General features: G+C 31.5%; 1 pseudogene; it reads right to left on the minus strand.

Annotated features, from left to right (window-relative positions):
- Positions 1-231: 231 nt before the first annotated feature.
- Positions 232-3,410, minus strand: LOC114736294 (beta-glucuronosyltransferase GlcAT14A-like; annotated as a pseudogene).
- Positions 3,411-13,723: the final 10,313 nt, after the last annotated feature.

Raw genomic sequence — 13,723 nt, forward strand, 5'->3', positions numbered from 1 at the left:
TTGTTGGTAAATCCACCTCGATTAAATTCATACATGTTTTGAGTGTTCTTAGGTTGTGTTACTATTCGACCCAAACAAGGGTTTTGTATCGCTAGGCTTGAGATTCAACCCCAACCCAACGGGTTGGCTTCGGCCCCGCCGTAAAAAAAAAAAAGGATATTAAAAAAGAAAGAGAGAAGAAAATTTTGATTACGAACAACAGCATCTCATAGCAATAAGATATACGTCAATACTCAGTTATTTTTAAGAGAACTTAATCTCCCTTATATTAGAAGTTAAAAAAAAAAAAAATTACCTATGAGACTGAATAATGTCCTAAAGAATTGGGTTACAGTCGCAAGTTGCCACTCCAACATCATAGCAATCTGCTGGAACGACATGCGGCCATGAACAACAACATCAGAAATTCCATCTCTCTGCTTTTTTCCTTCCATGAATGGAGTCCTATTTACACTGATTCACACCGACTCTAGCCCTCAATACCAACCTCCCCACAAGGCTTCTAAGCCTCAAAGCTCCAGGACCAGGTTTGATTTCGTTAAGGTTGCCGACCTCAGAGCATGCAGGTTTCCCAGAGCACCAACCACCAGGTGTGAACATTCCTGCTTCCCTGTGCAGCAAATCCTTATCAATCAAATCCAATGCAGCATCGTCTTGCTTAAACTTCCTAGCAAAAGGAGCATTGCTTGCTATTATATTTCTTGTGTCGTTAATGTTAAGGACACGCGGGTGTTGTCTTGGGGGGTTGTCCCATGAAATAAAGTGCAAGTCACTGTTCACTGCGGTTTTTGCAAATTCAGGGACGTTGCAGATGACCGTCTGAAAATAGCCTTCTGGGGAAGACACAAAGTTTGTGTAGTACATTAGAAGTGTCCTAGGCAAGTTGTCCCAACCCCATACAACGTATTCCACAAATGAACGTGACAGAACCATCCATGCTGATCCTGCAATTTAAGCTAATCTGATTTCGTCAAACACACCTTGCAAACCAGATAACAGATTGAGAATCACTCATACATAGTATGGTTCAGTCTGTAATAAGAAAATCAACTTTTACTTGGCCAGTGATGTCTTATCATTACATCCTTGACATGCTTATATGTTTATACACGACATACTGAATAAATAAACCGACCAAAATAGAGATTTGTCGGCAAACACATATATATAGAGCGGGGGTGGGGGAAGAGATCCAATATGCATAGAAGCATGATAGGAAGATTCTCGGTGAGATCCATCTTAACGTGAATGGGACACCAATAGAATAATTACCATTTGAAACTGCTTTGTAGCTGATTTAGAAAACCTATTAGATTGCATCTCCCAAGAGACTACTGCCATGCAACACAGAAATGGAAGGATATTCATTACTAGAAAAATGGGACAGTTTCAAGAATCTAAATGGGGTTGAGTGGATATGGAACTTCAAGAAGGCAGATCAAAAGGATAACACCACGAAGGTACCAAGGAACCCTCATTACTTATGTTTGCTGGGACCTTTGAAAAGCAAGATTTTAAAAGATGTTCTCAATTGAAAATAACAACAGAAATCATTATGTTAATGATAGTTTTCACAGAGCCTGTACAGATATGACCGTTGCTGAAAACTCATTTATGCTTAAAAGTTCCTAAAGGGAAAATTCTTGGTCGACGGTGTTCACCAAACAGGGGAGAACATAGACAAGACATTGATGGTTCAGTAAGCAGGGATGTACTGAGTACTTGCCGCAGTTCAGGCCGCTAGCCCTCTGAAACTAACGAACTTTAAGGAGTGATAAGGGGTCTTGCACTATGTTGGGGGAGAAGGGCTGAAGAAGAGGTCCATGTTTTCACTAGTTATGCAGAAGATTTCAACTTGGTTACAAGACATAAGACAGCAGAGCATCCTTAACAAGATCTGATTGAACAAAGTAGGATGCTATGGACTAGGAACTGAAATATTTCAATTACTTTTATCTACAGAGAGGCTGGCATGGGACATGATAATGTAGATGATTTTTGCTCCATTGATCATTCACTGCCTTGTTGCAAGGAGATGTTGGATGATGAAAGGTGGTTAGCATTAGCTTATGGATAGTTGTTGTGTATTCTCTCATTTTTTTCATCTATAGTTTCGTTGTCCATCCCAGACAAAAAAGAAAGGCCTATTAGAGTTCCATCTGCTCATACAAAAGAGACTTACAGAAGTTATCTAAAGTATAAAGAATGCATGAAAGCGGTCTTTTGAAACATGAAAAAATGGGAGCATCCGCAGAATCCAGTGGCTTAGATTCTCTTAGACGTACCATTTCGAAATTAGCAGAAGTGAACCTTTTGAAAATCAAGCAAACCCAAAGATCAATCACTGTATGGACAAGCAGATGAAGGAGTTGAAGGGGAAAGCTAACCAGTGAATAGTTTAAACGCAGTAGGCAAAGTTCTTCCAGGAGTAACCCAAAATATATCAGATTTGTTTGCCATGTAAAGCCCTGGGTCTATCATTAAAGGCTTTGCTCTTTTGTCACTGCAAATCATGGTTCAATCAACAGTATAAACAAATCAAAACTTGTCTGTTTCAGGAAGCAGAAGCAACACAGGAGAACGGGGCTTACAACTTCCATCCCAACTGACTCATGTGCTCAATGAAGTTAAGATTTCTGTCTAAACTCCAGAAAGTGTGCAGAAGATCTGAACAATTTGAAACAAGAGGGTTAGAAACAGAACAGACAGACTAAACAAAGAAACTGAATGGCAAATATGCAATTTGATCTGATGCAGATACAAAATCACGAAGATGAATAAATCTAAACGCTATATCATCCAAGGATTGGTCTTTATATAGACTAAATATTAAAACAAGCACAAGATGAGAAGCTAACCATCTTGGGTCACAAGAGGATAGTCTGAAGCACTGAGATTAATAAACCAATCCCAATCTTTATTTCGCTTAAGATGAATGGCACAAGCATGAAGGGTGTTAGATACCATGGTTGGTCCTCTATAAGTGACCATATTAGCCTTTTTTATCATAAAAACATTTCCAGTTTTAGCAAACAGAGGTTGCTTTTCAATTCTAGAAGCAAGCTCCAACCTTTCCTCCAATGGCGATTCAAGGTCGAGATGAACAACATAGTAGTTCCGAGGGTGGTAGAGAGCGAAAAGGGTCCTCCAAAGCTTATCCAAATCACCCTTTGAACCAGAGATCAAATAGGCAAAACGAGGAATCGCAGGTCCAGAAGGAGATAGAGGAGGAGAAATCTTAGTCTCCACAAAAACTGAGGATGATGTCTGGTTTGCGACCGTAAGAGATGAGACGAAGAATGAATTGATTGAGCTTATTGAAGAGACAAAGCCGGTTTTAGAAGAAGCAGCTAGGAGATATATAAATATGCAGAGCTCAAGAAGAGAGGAAATAGCCATTTGTTCTCCATGCCCATTGCTGAAAATTCTCATTCATCTCTCACCCTCGAATACACCATTAATAGCTGAAATGAAGTTGTGCCTTCGAATAGTCTCTGTTAAATCAAAGTCAAATATCAGACTCAACACATAAATCATGGTCTAATTAGAAAAATGACAGGCAGCGATGTAGGAAATTAAGACGTGCCTAACCACACGCATTGCCAATAATCAGGACAAAGCCTCGAGCATAAATATTATCGTCATCGTCAACTATGAAAGAAGAATGAACCAGCAGTAAATTAATTAAATGGTTCCTAAATTTTTCTTCCTAGCATAAATGCCATCATATCCTGGCGATAGATTTCGCAGGTTTCAGCACAGACACCGGATTACAGAATTCTATAGCCAACAGTATTTCTAATTTCCAGTATAACTGGAGAGAGCGAGAGAGGGAAGGAGTTTCTGGTGAGCCCAGGAAAAGGATCATCAGAAGAAACAGGACAATACCCATTAAAAAATAAAAATAAATTTTCTGACAACCCATTTAGTAAGCACAGCAGAAACATTAAAACACAAGCTGAAATATGCAAGAAATAATCGATAAAACACAGAGCAAACCAGTTTCTGAAGCAGACCAAAGTTGCAGCCGTCGGGGTTCAGGATCAAGGATGATTATATAAGTATCAGGAAAAGCTCGATTCAGAGATAGACTCGCTGAGAGGGCCAAAAAGGGTATCTTTTTCACAAGAACACAAGAAGAACGTTGGTAGGTGTAAGAGCGAAGTATTTTAGTTTGACAGAAAGAAGCCTGAATCTAAAACATGAGTTTAAAGGCGTTTCTGTCACTGAGAGAATCAGCTGGGAAGACGGGAACTATATATAAGCAAAAATTAACTGTGGCCTTTAACCGACAAATTTTGTTGTGTTGTGTGATTTTCTTGTTTTTCTTTTCGGCTTCCGAGAGAGATGGTGCTGTTAAATACAGCCCTATTCAGAGTTCAGAATAGGGACCCCTTTATGTCAGGTTGAGTCAATGAATAGCAGGCGTCGAAGTGTCAAGCAAGATGTTGAAATACTCCATGGTATTTCCTAAAAGTGAATGAATCTGAAAAAACCTTTAAAATACTTTTTAAATTAAAAAATAGGTAAAAATCTCTATTTAAAATTTTAATTAGTTAAAAAGACCTGAATGAATTTGAACAAGTACAATTATAATTCGTGAGTATAACATATCTTTCGTTGTATGTAAATAACTTTCATATTGATCATTATTACACATCATAAATGATATATTGCACACACAAATCATACTTGTACTTGTTCAAATTCAGGTCCTTTTGACTAGTTGAAATTTCAACCAGATATTTTACTAATTTTTCCCTTAAAATTTTAAAATTTTAAATAGGAATTACCAAAAAAAATTGTATTATTATTTGTGTAGTCAATTCCTAGATAATAATTAAGACTATTTTAAAATTTAAGAATTTAAAATAATATAATAGAATTTTGTGTTTTGCGGCAAAAATTAATTTGTTTAAAGTACATATGACAAAAAGTAAATTTTTTTATAAAGTATATATTAAAATGATTTTAAAGGGGCTAAAGTTGGTGTCAAAGTCCACTAAACTTACTGAAAATTATTTTAAAAAATTCATTTTTTATATAAAGATGCTACCTTTTTTTATGCTTCATCATTAGTTGCATGGCTGTGAGGGTGATAATGCTCTTGGTTAGTATGTGCATCATAATTTTGTAGATCAAGTAAAATTTAACATCATGATATTATTTTCTTAATACACTTTAGCACATCAAATACTATTGTCACGTTGTATACGCCATCTTAATTTTATTCATAACTTTAAAATACTAAATGCACTATAAATCAATCAAAAAAATAACATTGGAATACTAAATACATCATAAATAAAATCAGAAAGTTTAATGTAACTAAAAAATAACATATGCTTTGCTTTATCCTAATTTTTTGGTAACCTTTCGGTATTTTTCTTAAAAAGCATCTCACATTATGTGAGAAATGGAGTTCTTTTCTTTTTGCATATCCACCCACTTATTTAGGGATTAAAGTAGTAGTAACTCCTTCGCTCCATACATAAAATAATGTTTTTTAAATGAACTTCTAATTCTAATTTCTCCCTTTGCCTAAGCTTATAGCAGTAATTATCTTTTTAACCACGTGCTAGTAAATTAGATCTCCACTTTCTATAATCTTTAAGATTAAAGTGATCAAACAAAGACCTTATTTCTGTAATCTTTAATACAAACAAAGAGCTTCTATTAACCGAATATTGAGTTTTACATAATTAATTGTCATCCGCTGTATAAGCCAACTCGGTCTTCGTGGATTTTTTTATGTACAGGTAAAAGAATCTAAATTTACGGAATCATTATTGTTATTTAAAAAACGAACGTGCTAATTTGGCGTGAGTTAATTTTTTTAATAAGAGATTTTGATTATGAGGTGGAGATATTTTAAATACTGACTCAAGTTTTAATATAAGACGTTAATTTATAGTCATAAATAAATATATTGTTTTTACTTTTTATTAAAAATAAAAGATTAAACTTAGCGGAATCTTTCGACTTCGGGTGCAGAGGATGTGGCCAAAAGCGTCAATTTTAAGTTTTTTTTTTCCCCAAGAGATTAGGCTGCTGTGCAAGTTTGAATCCCTGGCAGATAAATTCAGACTAATTAAGATTAAGGTTTGATTGAGAAGAAAATATCTTTCCCCAGGGTGATTAATTTGACTAATCATGAAAACACAGCAGTTTGAAAATGCCCCTGCCCAGTCTAATCAAGTGCCTGTAAAATATTTGTCCCATCGTTGATACTACCTCTGGTCCTAATTATAAGAGCCAGTTGATTATTTGAGGAGATTAAGGAAGTAAATAGAGTTAGTTATTTGTATTAAATAGGTGTTGTCCCTTAAATATCTTTGTTAATCAAGTGTATTGATTAGAATTATCATTATTAGAATGGTTACTTTGGCAAAACATAAATATGAAAGACAAAGTGAATTGGAGTCTTATATTTAGATCAAAATAAAGTCAAATAGGGTCTTATATTAGGACCGAGGTAGTATTAAATAAAAAGTTCAAACATATTAACGAAGTTTGGCACATGTATAATTCAGACCTAACTCTATTCACGCTAATTTTGACCTTCTTCTTAAAATTAGTTCTTTTGTTTTGGCCAACCTTAAAATTAGTTCTTTTACCATAACATAGTTACGTGATTAAGAGAAAAACTAATAAACAAAAACAAAAACAAAAGTGCGCACAAAGTTAATTTTCATGTTTACATTTTTTATCCCAATTAATCTGGGATCAATCAAAACAAGCATTTAATAAACTACATAAATAATAAAGTTATCTAAGCTACAATAATTCATTTGTAACTTTAAGTAATACTTACTCTAATTCCTGGTCAAAGTCAATCATCCGGATTACAATACACGGTATTAAATCAATTAATAGTTAATCAAAAGAAGGGAATTTTCTGAGTATGAAGCTAAGGGCGGTTATGGGACTTTCAATTATGACAGAAAATTAAGGATAGTCAAATGATTTGCATATGTATATATATAAACGAAATTAAAGTTCAAGCATGACTTTTACAAAAAAAATTATTACCGAAATTTTAATACAAGGAAAATAATCATGAAAAATCAAAGATTTATTGGGTCATGTTAAATTATAGAAACGACATATTTGTTGATTTTCCCATCATATAGGCCTTCGTGTTTCGCTTATCTTTAACTCCTGAAATAAGAAATTTTCTTCACAATTAAGAGACACTAATAATTTTTTCACATTCAAATTAAACTCACGTTGTTTAAAAAAAAAAATACACTTTCATATATTTTTGCCAAAAAAAAAAATGAACGTATCTTTTTGTTGGCCTAACACGTTCATTTATTCAGCGAGTACATTTTGGCCTAAAGTATGCAAAATAATAAATCCATGTGGGTCCCTTCTTAAATGCTTCCGCATGTACCTCACATTAATTTTCAACAAACCTTTAAATGATTAAAGGTCTTTTTCAAGAGACTCAGCAACAATATGTTAATATTTAAATATTTTTATCATGTATTTATTTAAGGTTTTTTATAATTATTTAGAATCCAATATTTATTTTTCTGAAAAGAATATTCGGTTTATTATAATGATAAGAATTTCACGTGTGTCATAGATTTGTAAATCACTTCAAGCTGAAAAAGTAAGAATATAAAATTAAATGGCTGGCAAAATAAATATAAAATTAAGTGAACACGTGATTCGCGTCTTTTCCTTTGGAAGGCGTTTAAAATCTGTATTTAATTATTTGAAAAACAATATGCGGCTGATGATAAAGATAAAATGTTTAATGACTTTAATTACTTCAAACTAGAAAAGTAAGAAATTAAAATAATTAAATCCGCATGCAAATTGCGTCTTTTTAGTAGACGTTTGAAGTCTTTATTCATTCGGTTATTGAAATTCGACATGCTGCTGTAAATAATTGATATGAATTTCGTGTGACTTAAGGCAGACTACTTCAAAAAAGTAAGAATTTACGGCAGCGATTTTAAAATTAATATTAGTTATATATATATATATAAGACATATTCTATATATTTAACAATTTTTATTAAATTAATTCTACTGATATTTTTTTCAATAATAATCAAATATGACAAAAAAATTAAAAATAATATATTTATATTATATTTATTAATTAACTGATATTTTTAATCTAATCAAAATAATTAATTACTCACTGTAAGGCTACTAAATATTTAATGCCAATGTAATTTGCGTCTTTTCAGAGAACAAGATTAAATATGGAATAAGGAGCCGGGTCATGGATCCGTACTTATCGCGCATGTCTGGCCTGATCAATCAATTACGCTTTCTCTCACATGCTGTGGCGCTACCCACGGAGTCAACGATGACTCGTCATGCTAAGATGGTCCAGAATCTAAACTCATGATTCCTGGATTTACCAAAATAATTTTCAGTATTTGAATCCGCTCTTGCTGCCAACTTTGTAAGTTGACTTTGGTAAGAGAGAAATTAACACAAAGAAAGAAAACGAGAAAATTTTAAATAAACTTAATTTAAAAAATTAAAAAGTTGAATTAAAAATTGTTTAATTAATTTTTATTAAAATTTTAAAACCTCACTTTTTCACTTTTTTAAATAGAGCTTATTAGAAATTTAATTTTTCTCTTTCTCCCCTCCAATTCCCTTATAACAAACAGTATCCAGATTTAGTATTTTTATGTTTTTAGTTTATAATGTTATGTGAACAGCTAATTATAAATTTGATTGAATTCGCTCGTGAGTTGGCTTTTTGAGTTTATTGAAATTTATGAGTTGCATGAGCCAAGTATTTACTTGACTGAACTTAAATTAGAGAATGTATGAGAACACTCAATCCAAAAAATAATAATAATAATAATAAGTACAAACTAATGCTAACACAAACTCTGAATTTCATCAAAAAAATTTTATCGAGCATGATAAATTATGAATATTTTTCTTATGAGTTTTCTCTTGACTTTAAGGGTTTTTGAACATTTTACATTTCTTTATTAATATACTGCTTTATGTTAAAAAAAATCAGTACTTTAAATTTGAAATATATTTAAATTAAATTGTTGTGGTTTTTTATTTTAACTGTTTATCATGATTATTTATTGATAAACATAAACTAGTAAGTTTTTACAAATTTATTGTTCAAGCTTATGATTCGAATTTACACCTCCGTCACGATTTTGCTAAAACCAGTAGGCAGGCAATCTTGGGGGGTGTTTGGATAGAAACCAAACCATGGTGTCAGAAGTGCTTTTACGGATTACGAAGTAAATATGTGGAGGAGGTTATCTCGTTTTACAGAAAAGTGCTTCTGAAACCTAGGTTTTGGTTTGCCAAACACCCCCTTGATTGAACTAATAAAATATTTTTGCTTTTTTTTTTTGTGAAATTCAATCTTTTAACTATGAGGTATCGTTTGTTCAGGTTTCTGTGGGAAAGAGAATGCGAGGGAGTAGGCAATAAGGCATTTGGGCTTTTTTTTGTGGGAAATCACTAAGAAGACAATTTATTATTCTAGGTCCCACGAAATGTCAAAATCACTGACAGGTCCCAAGGGACCTCAGAGTAATATTTTCGTTTTGTAAAATGACATTACTGCCCCTCATATTCCAGATTCACATTGCTCTGTCATTACGATTTACAACCTCAGCAGCGACTATTAACAACCTAATGAGAGGGCGTAACAACCCTAGCAGTATCCGTTAACAACTTACTTTATAGAATTATATAACCTCTACATAAGAGTAAATTATAACCAAATAATATAATACAACAACTTTAACACTAAATGGAAAGCTTTTTGATATCATTAAGAATTTTAACTAGATTCAATAGGATTATAGTAATATTTTAATGCGAATATCCATTTACAATCTCAACAGCGATTATTAACAACCGAATGAGAGAGCATTAACAACCTAAGCAATAGCCGTTAACAATTTACTCTATAGAATTATATAACCTCCGCATAAGAGTAAATTATAACCAATAGTATAATACAACAACTTTAATACTAAAATGGAAAGCTTTTTGATATTATTAAGAATTTTAACTAACCCAATATGATTATAGCAACATTTTAATGCGAAGATCCATTCTACAACCTCAATGGTGAGTATTAATAACCCAAAGAGAGCTGTTGACAATCTAGGCAGTATCTATTAACAATTGACTTTATAGGATAATATAACCTCTAACAACTATATAAGATTAACTTTAAGACTATTTAGTTATAGTTTAGTTAGTTATAGTTAGAAGTTATATTATCCGATAAAATTAGTTGTTAACAGACACTGCTAAGGTTGTTAACAATTCTCCTTAGGTTATTAATACTTACTGTTGAGTTGTAAATGGATTTTCGCATTAAAATGTTGCTATAATCCTATTGAGTTTGGTTAAAATTCTTAATGATATAAAAAAACTTCCCATTTAATGTTAAGTTGTTGTATTATACTATTTGGTTATAATCTGCTCTTACGCGGAGGTTTATAATTCTATAGAGTAAGTTGTTAACGGATACTGCTTAGGTTGTTAATGCCTTCTCATTCGGTTGTTAATAGTCGCTATTGAGGTTGTAAATGGATCTTCACATTAAAATATTACTATAATCCTATTGGATTTAGTTAAAATTCTTAATGATATCAAAAAGCTTCCCATTTTAGTATTAAAGTTGTTGTATTATACTATTTGGTTATAATTTACTCTTATGCGGAGGTTATATAATTCTATAAAGTAAGTTGTTAACGGCTATTGCTTAGGTTGTTAATGCCCTCTCATTCAGTTGTTATAATCGCTGTTGAGATTGTAAATGGATATTCGCATTAAAATATTACTATAATCCTATTGGATCTAGTTAAAATTCTTAATGATATCAAAAAGCTTCCCATTTTAGTGTTAAAGTTGTTGTATTATATTATTGGGTTATAATTTACTCTTATGTAGAGGTTATATAATTCTATAAAGTAAGTTGTTAACGGATACTGCTAGGGTTGTTAACGCCCTCTCATTAGGTTGTTAATAGTCGCTGCTGAGGTTTGTAAATCGTAATGACAGAGCAAATGTGAATCTGGAATATGAGGGGCAGTATGTCATTTTACAAAACGAAAATATTACTCTGAGGTCCCTTGGGACCTGTCAGTGATTTTGACATTTCGTGAGACCTCAGAGTAATAAATTGCCTTCTGTGGGACCTGTTAGTGATTTTCTCTTTTTTTCCCCTGTCTTTTTCTCCTTCAAGAATAGGAGGACAGTGTAGAAATTCTCCTCTCGTAAATAAGTTTGTGAAATATAACAGGCCTATAGAAGTGCAGAACTAGAATAGCAAGAACTTCTCTGATCTTTAAATATATAAACTAGTTAACAGATTTACCCCCCATATATATACACATACACTCATATGATATTATTTTTATAAAGTAGAAAGAGAAGGTTTTTTTGCCCTATTTATAATTCTTTTCATTAAATTTTTATCATGAAATACCCACATGTCCTTCATTTATTGTAGCGTAGATAATTATTTCTTCTGAAAGAAGTATATATTAAATCGGGGTAAAGTTAGAAAGTTGCTATATTTTAATAAAGAGTTAATACAGTTTAAGGTTTTTCTTGATCTATGTAAAATATTGAAAGTATCTTATAAATAGAATTAGAGGGGTTATCATATAGTTCTATGTAAAATCTGAATTCAATTTATTTTTTAAATTTATAATTTTCTTAAAATATTCTTATTTATTGTGCAAATTAGTATGTAACTTAATTTCTTTTTTTTAATAGCAGTCATCTCTTGGGAGTTATATTCGTAACTTAAAAGTGTTTGGTAATCTTCAAAAGTGCTTTTTAGAAGTATTTTTTTGTAAAACAGACAAAACCTCCACATATTTATTTTGTAAACCGTAAAAACGCTTTTAAAACCATGATTTGGTTTTCATCCAAACACCCTTTTAATGTTATGTGTAACATCATTAAAAAAAAGAGTTATTTTTTTCAAAAAAAATATATTATATAATATTTTATTATTAAATAATAATATTTTATTAATATTTATATATAAAAAATACAACACACCCCAACTTTTCCACCAAAGTCGGTGGAAAAGCAGGGTGAATTTAAGGCGAAGAAGAATTTTGAAGCGGGTAATTAAAGAGAGAGGAGGAAAAAATGGGGAAGGATAATAAATGAAGGTAGAAAATTTGGGATAGACGGTTGAAATGAGAAGGATAAATAGAGGAGGGAGTGTTGTTATGTAGAGTAGAGAAAGAGAGGTGAGAGACACAGGAAGAAAAAGAACAAGAGAGTGAGTGAAGATTTTTGCAAGTACGTGCTAGCATTTGGGGATCATTTAGGTACATAAAAACACATTTTTCTATTAGATTTTTCTCTATGAATGTTTTCTATATATTAGAGCTTTATTAGTAGTATCATTATAATGTTTGGAGAAAGTTTTGTGATTTGGGTATAGAGTAAGTATTGAGTTTCGAAAATATTTAACCGTAGAAATTTAAAGATTTAGTATTAAGAAATTTTAATCGGTTTGGATTTGTCCATTGATTACCTATGGTATTTAAAATCAATTTATTTTGTTGAAAAATCTGTCATTTATGATATATATCATATTTATACTGATTAAAATTATTAAATAATTTATTTGGGTTGTTTGATATATTATTGAAATTTTAATCGATTTATATTTGTTTATTGATTGTTTTGAGAATTTTAAACTAAGATTTTGGTTGGAAAATGTATTATTCAAGATATATATAGAATGTTTTTACCGATTAAATTTAAGTTAAATAACTTATTTGGATTACTCAATATATTATTGATATTTTAATCGGTTTAAAATGTAAAATAAGTTAAGACTATATTATTAGAAAAATTTTGAAACTGGAAACTTAAGTTATAAATTGAGATTCTTACAATATTAGATAAAAACAATATTTTATAAATATTTATAATTTAAATGAGTTATTTGGGTAGAGGAAAAAAATTGTTATTTGAAGTAAGAATTTTTGGATAGTAAATATATGTATAGATATTATTAATAATAAATTCTATGTAATTTAAGTTAATTATTATATGTATATACATTGTATCTATATTATTTGTAGATTATCTTGTACTTCAGAGTTTGTAATTTGTGCTCTTATTTCTCAAGCTGTGAGGTTAAGTTTGGACTAGAGGTAATCGGGGTTAATTTATTTTATACACATGCTTTGGATTGTAAGGTGTTTATTATATTTTTATTTTCTCAAGTTAATTTGTGAAATTATGCCTGTGAATAAAGAGTATATTTTCTTATATGACAAATTTTGGTGAAGTGGGAAGTATGTTGATTTAAGTATGCTTGAGTTGTGCTTTATTATAAATTTTGTTTTCTTGTGGTGCTGAATTTTAATATACTAATATTATGTTATAAAAAAAAAAAGAAAATGTGTTGTATTTTGTTTGGAATTATATCATCTTACTTTGAAAAATTAGGAGATTTTTAATATATATATTGTGACTATGCATAGGGTTCATATGTGGAGGTTGGAATTTTGTTATGTGGAGGATAATTGTTCTTGAAGCCCGCGCGGCATGCCTACACTATGGATCCCAATGTTTGGCCTTTTTGTTAGACCCCTGTAGTTCTTCCTTTTCCTTGGCCTGGAATTGAGAACGAACTCTTGGGTAGACACCTATTGCACCATAGTCCATTCTTAGACGGTGTAGGTACAGGAGGGGGCCCGTTGCTTGATGTGAGTGG

The sequence above is a fragment of the Neltuma alba genome, unplaced genomic scaffold, assembly GCF_004799145.2.
Source record: "Neltuma alba isolate B1F8T4 unplaced genomic scaffold, ASM479914v2 tig00013325_pilon, whole genome shotgun sequence".
Taxonomy (NCBI): domain Eukaryota; kingdom Viridiplantae; phylum Streptophyta; class Magnoliopsida; order Fabales; family Fabaceae; genus Neltuma; species Neltuma alba.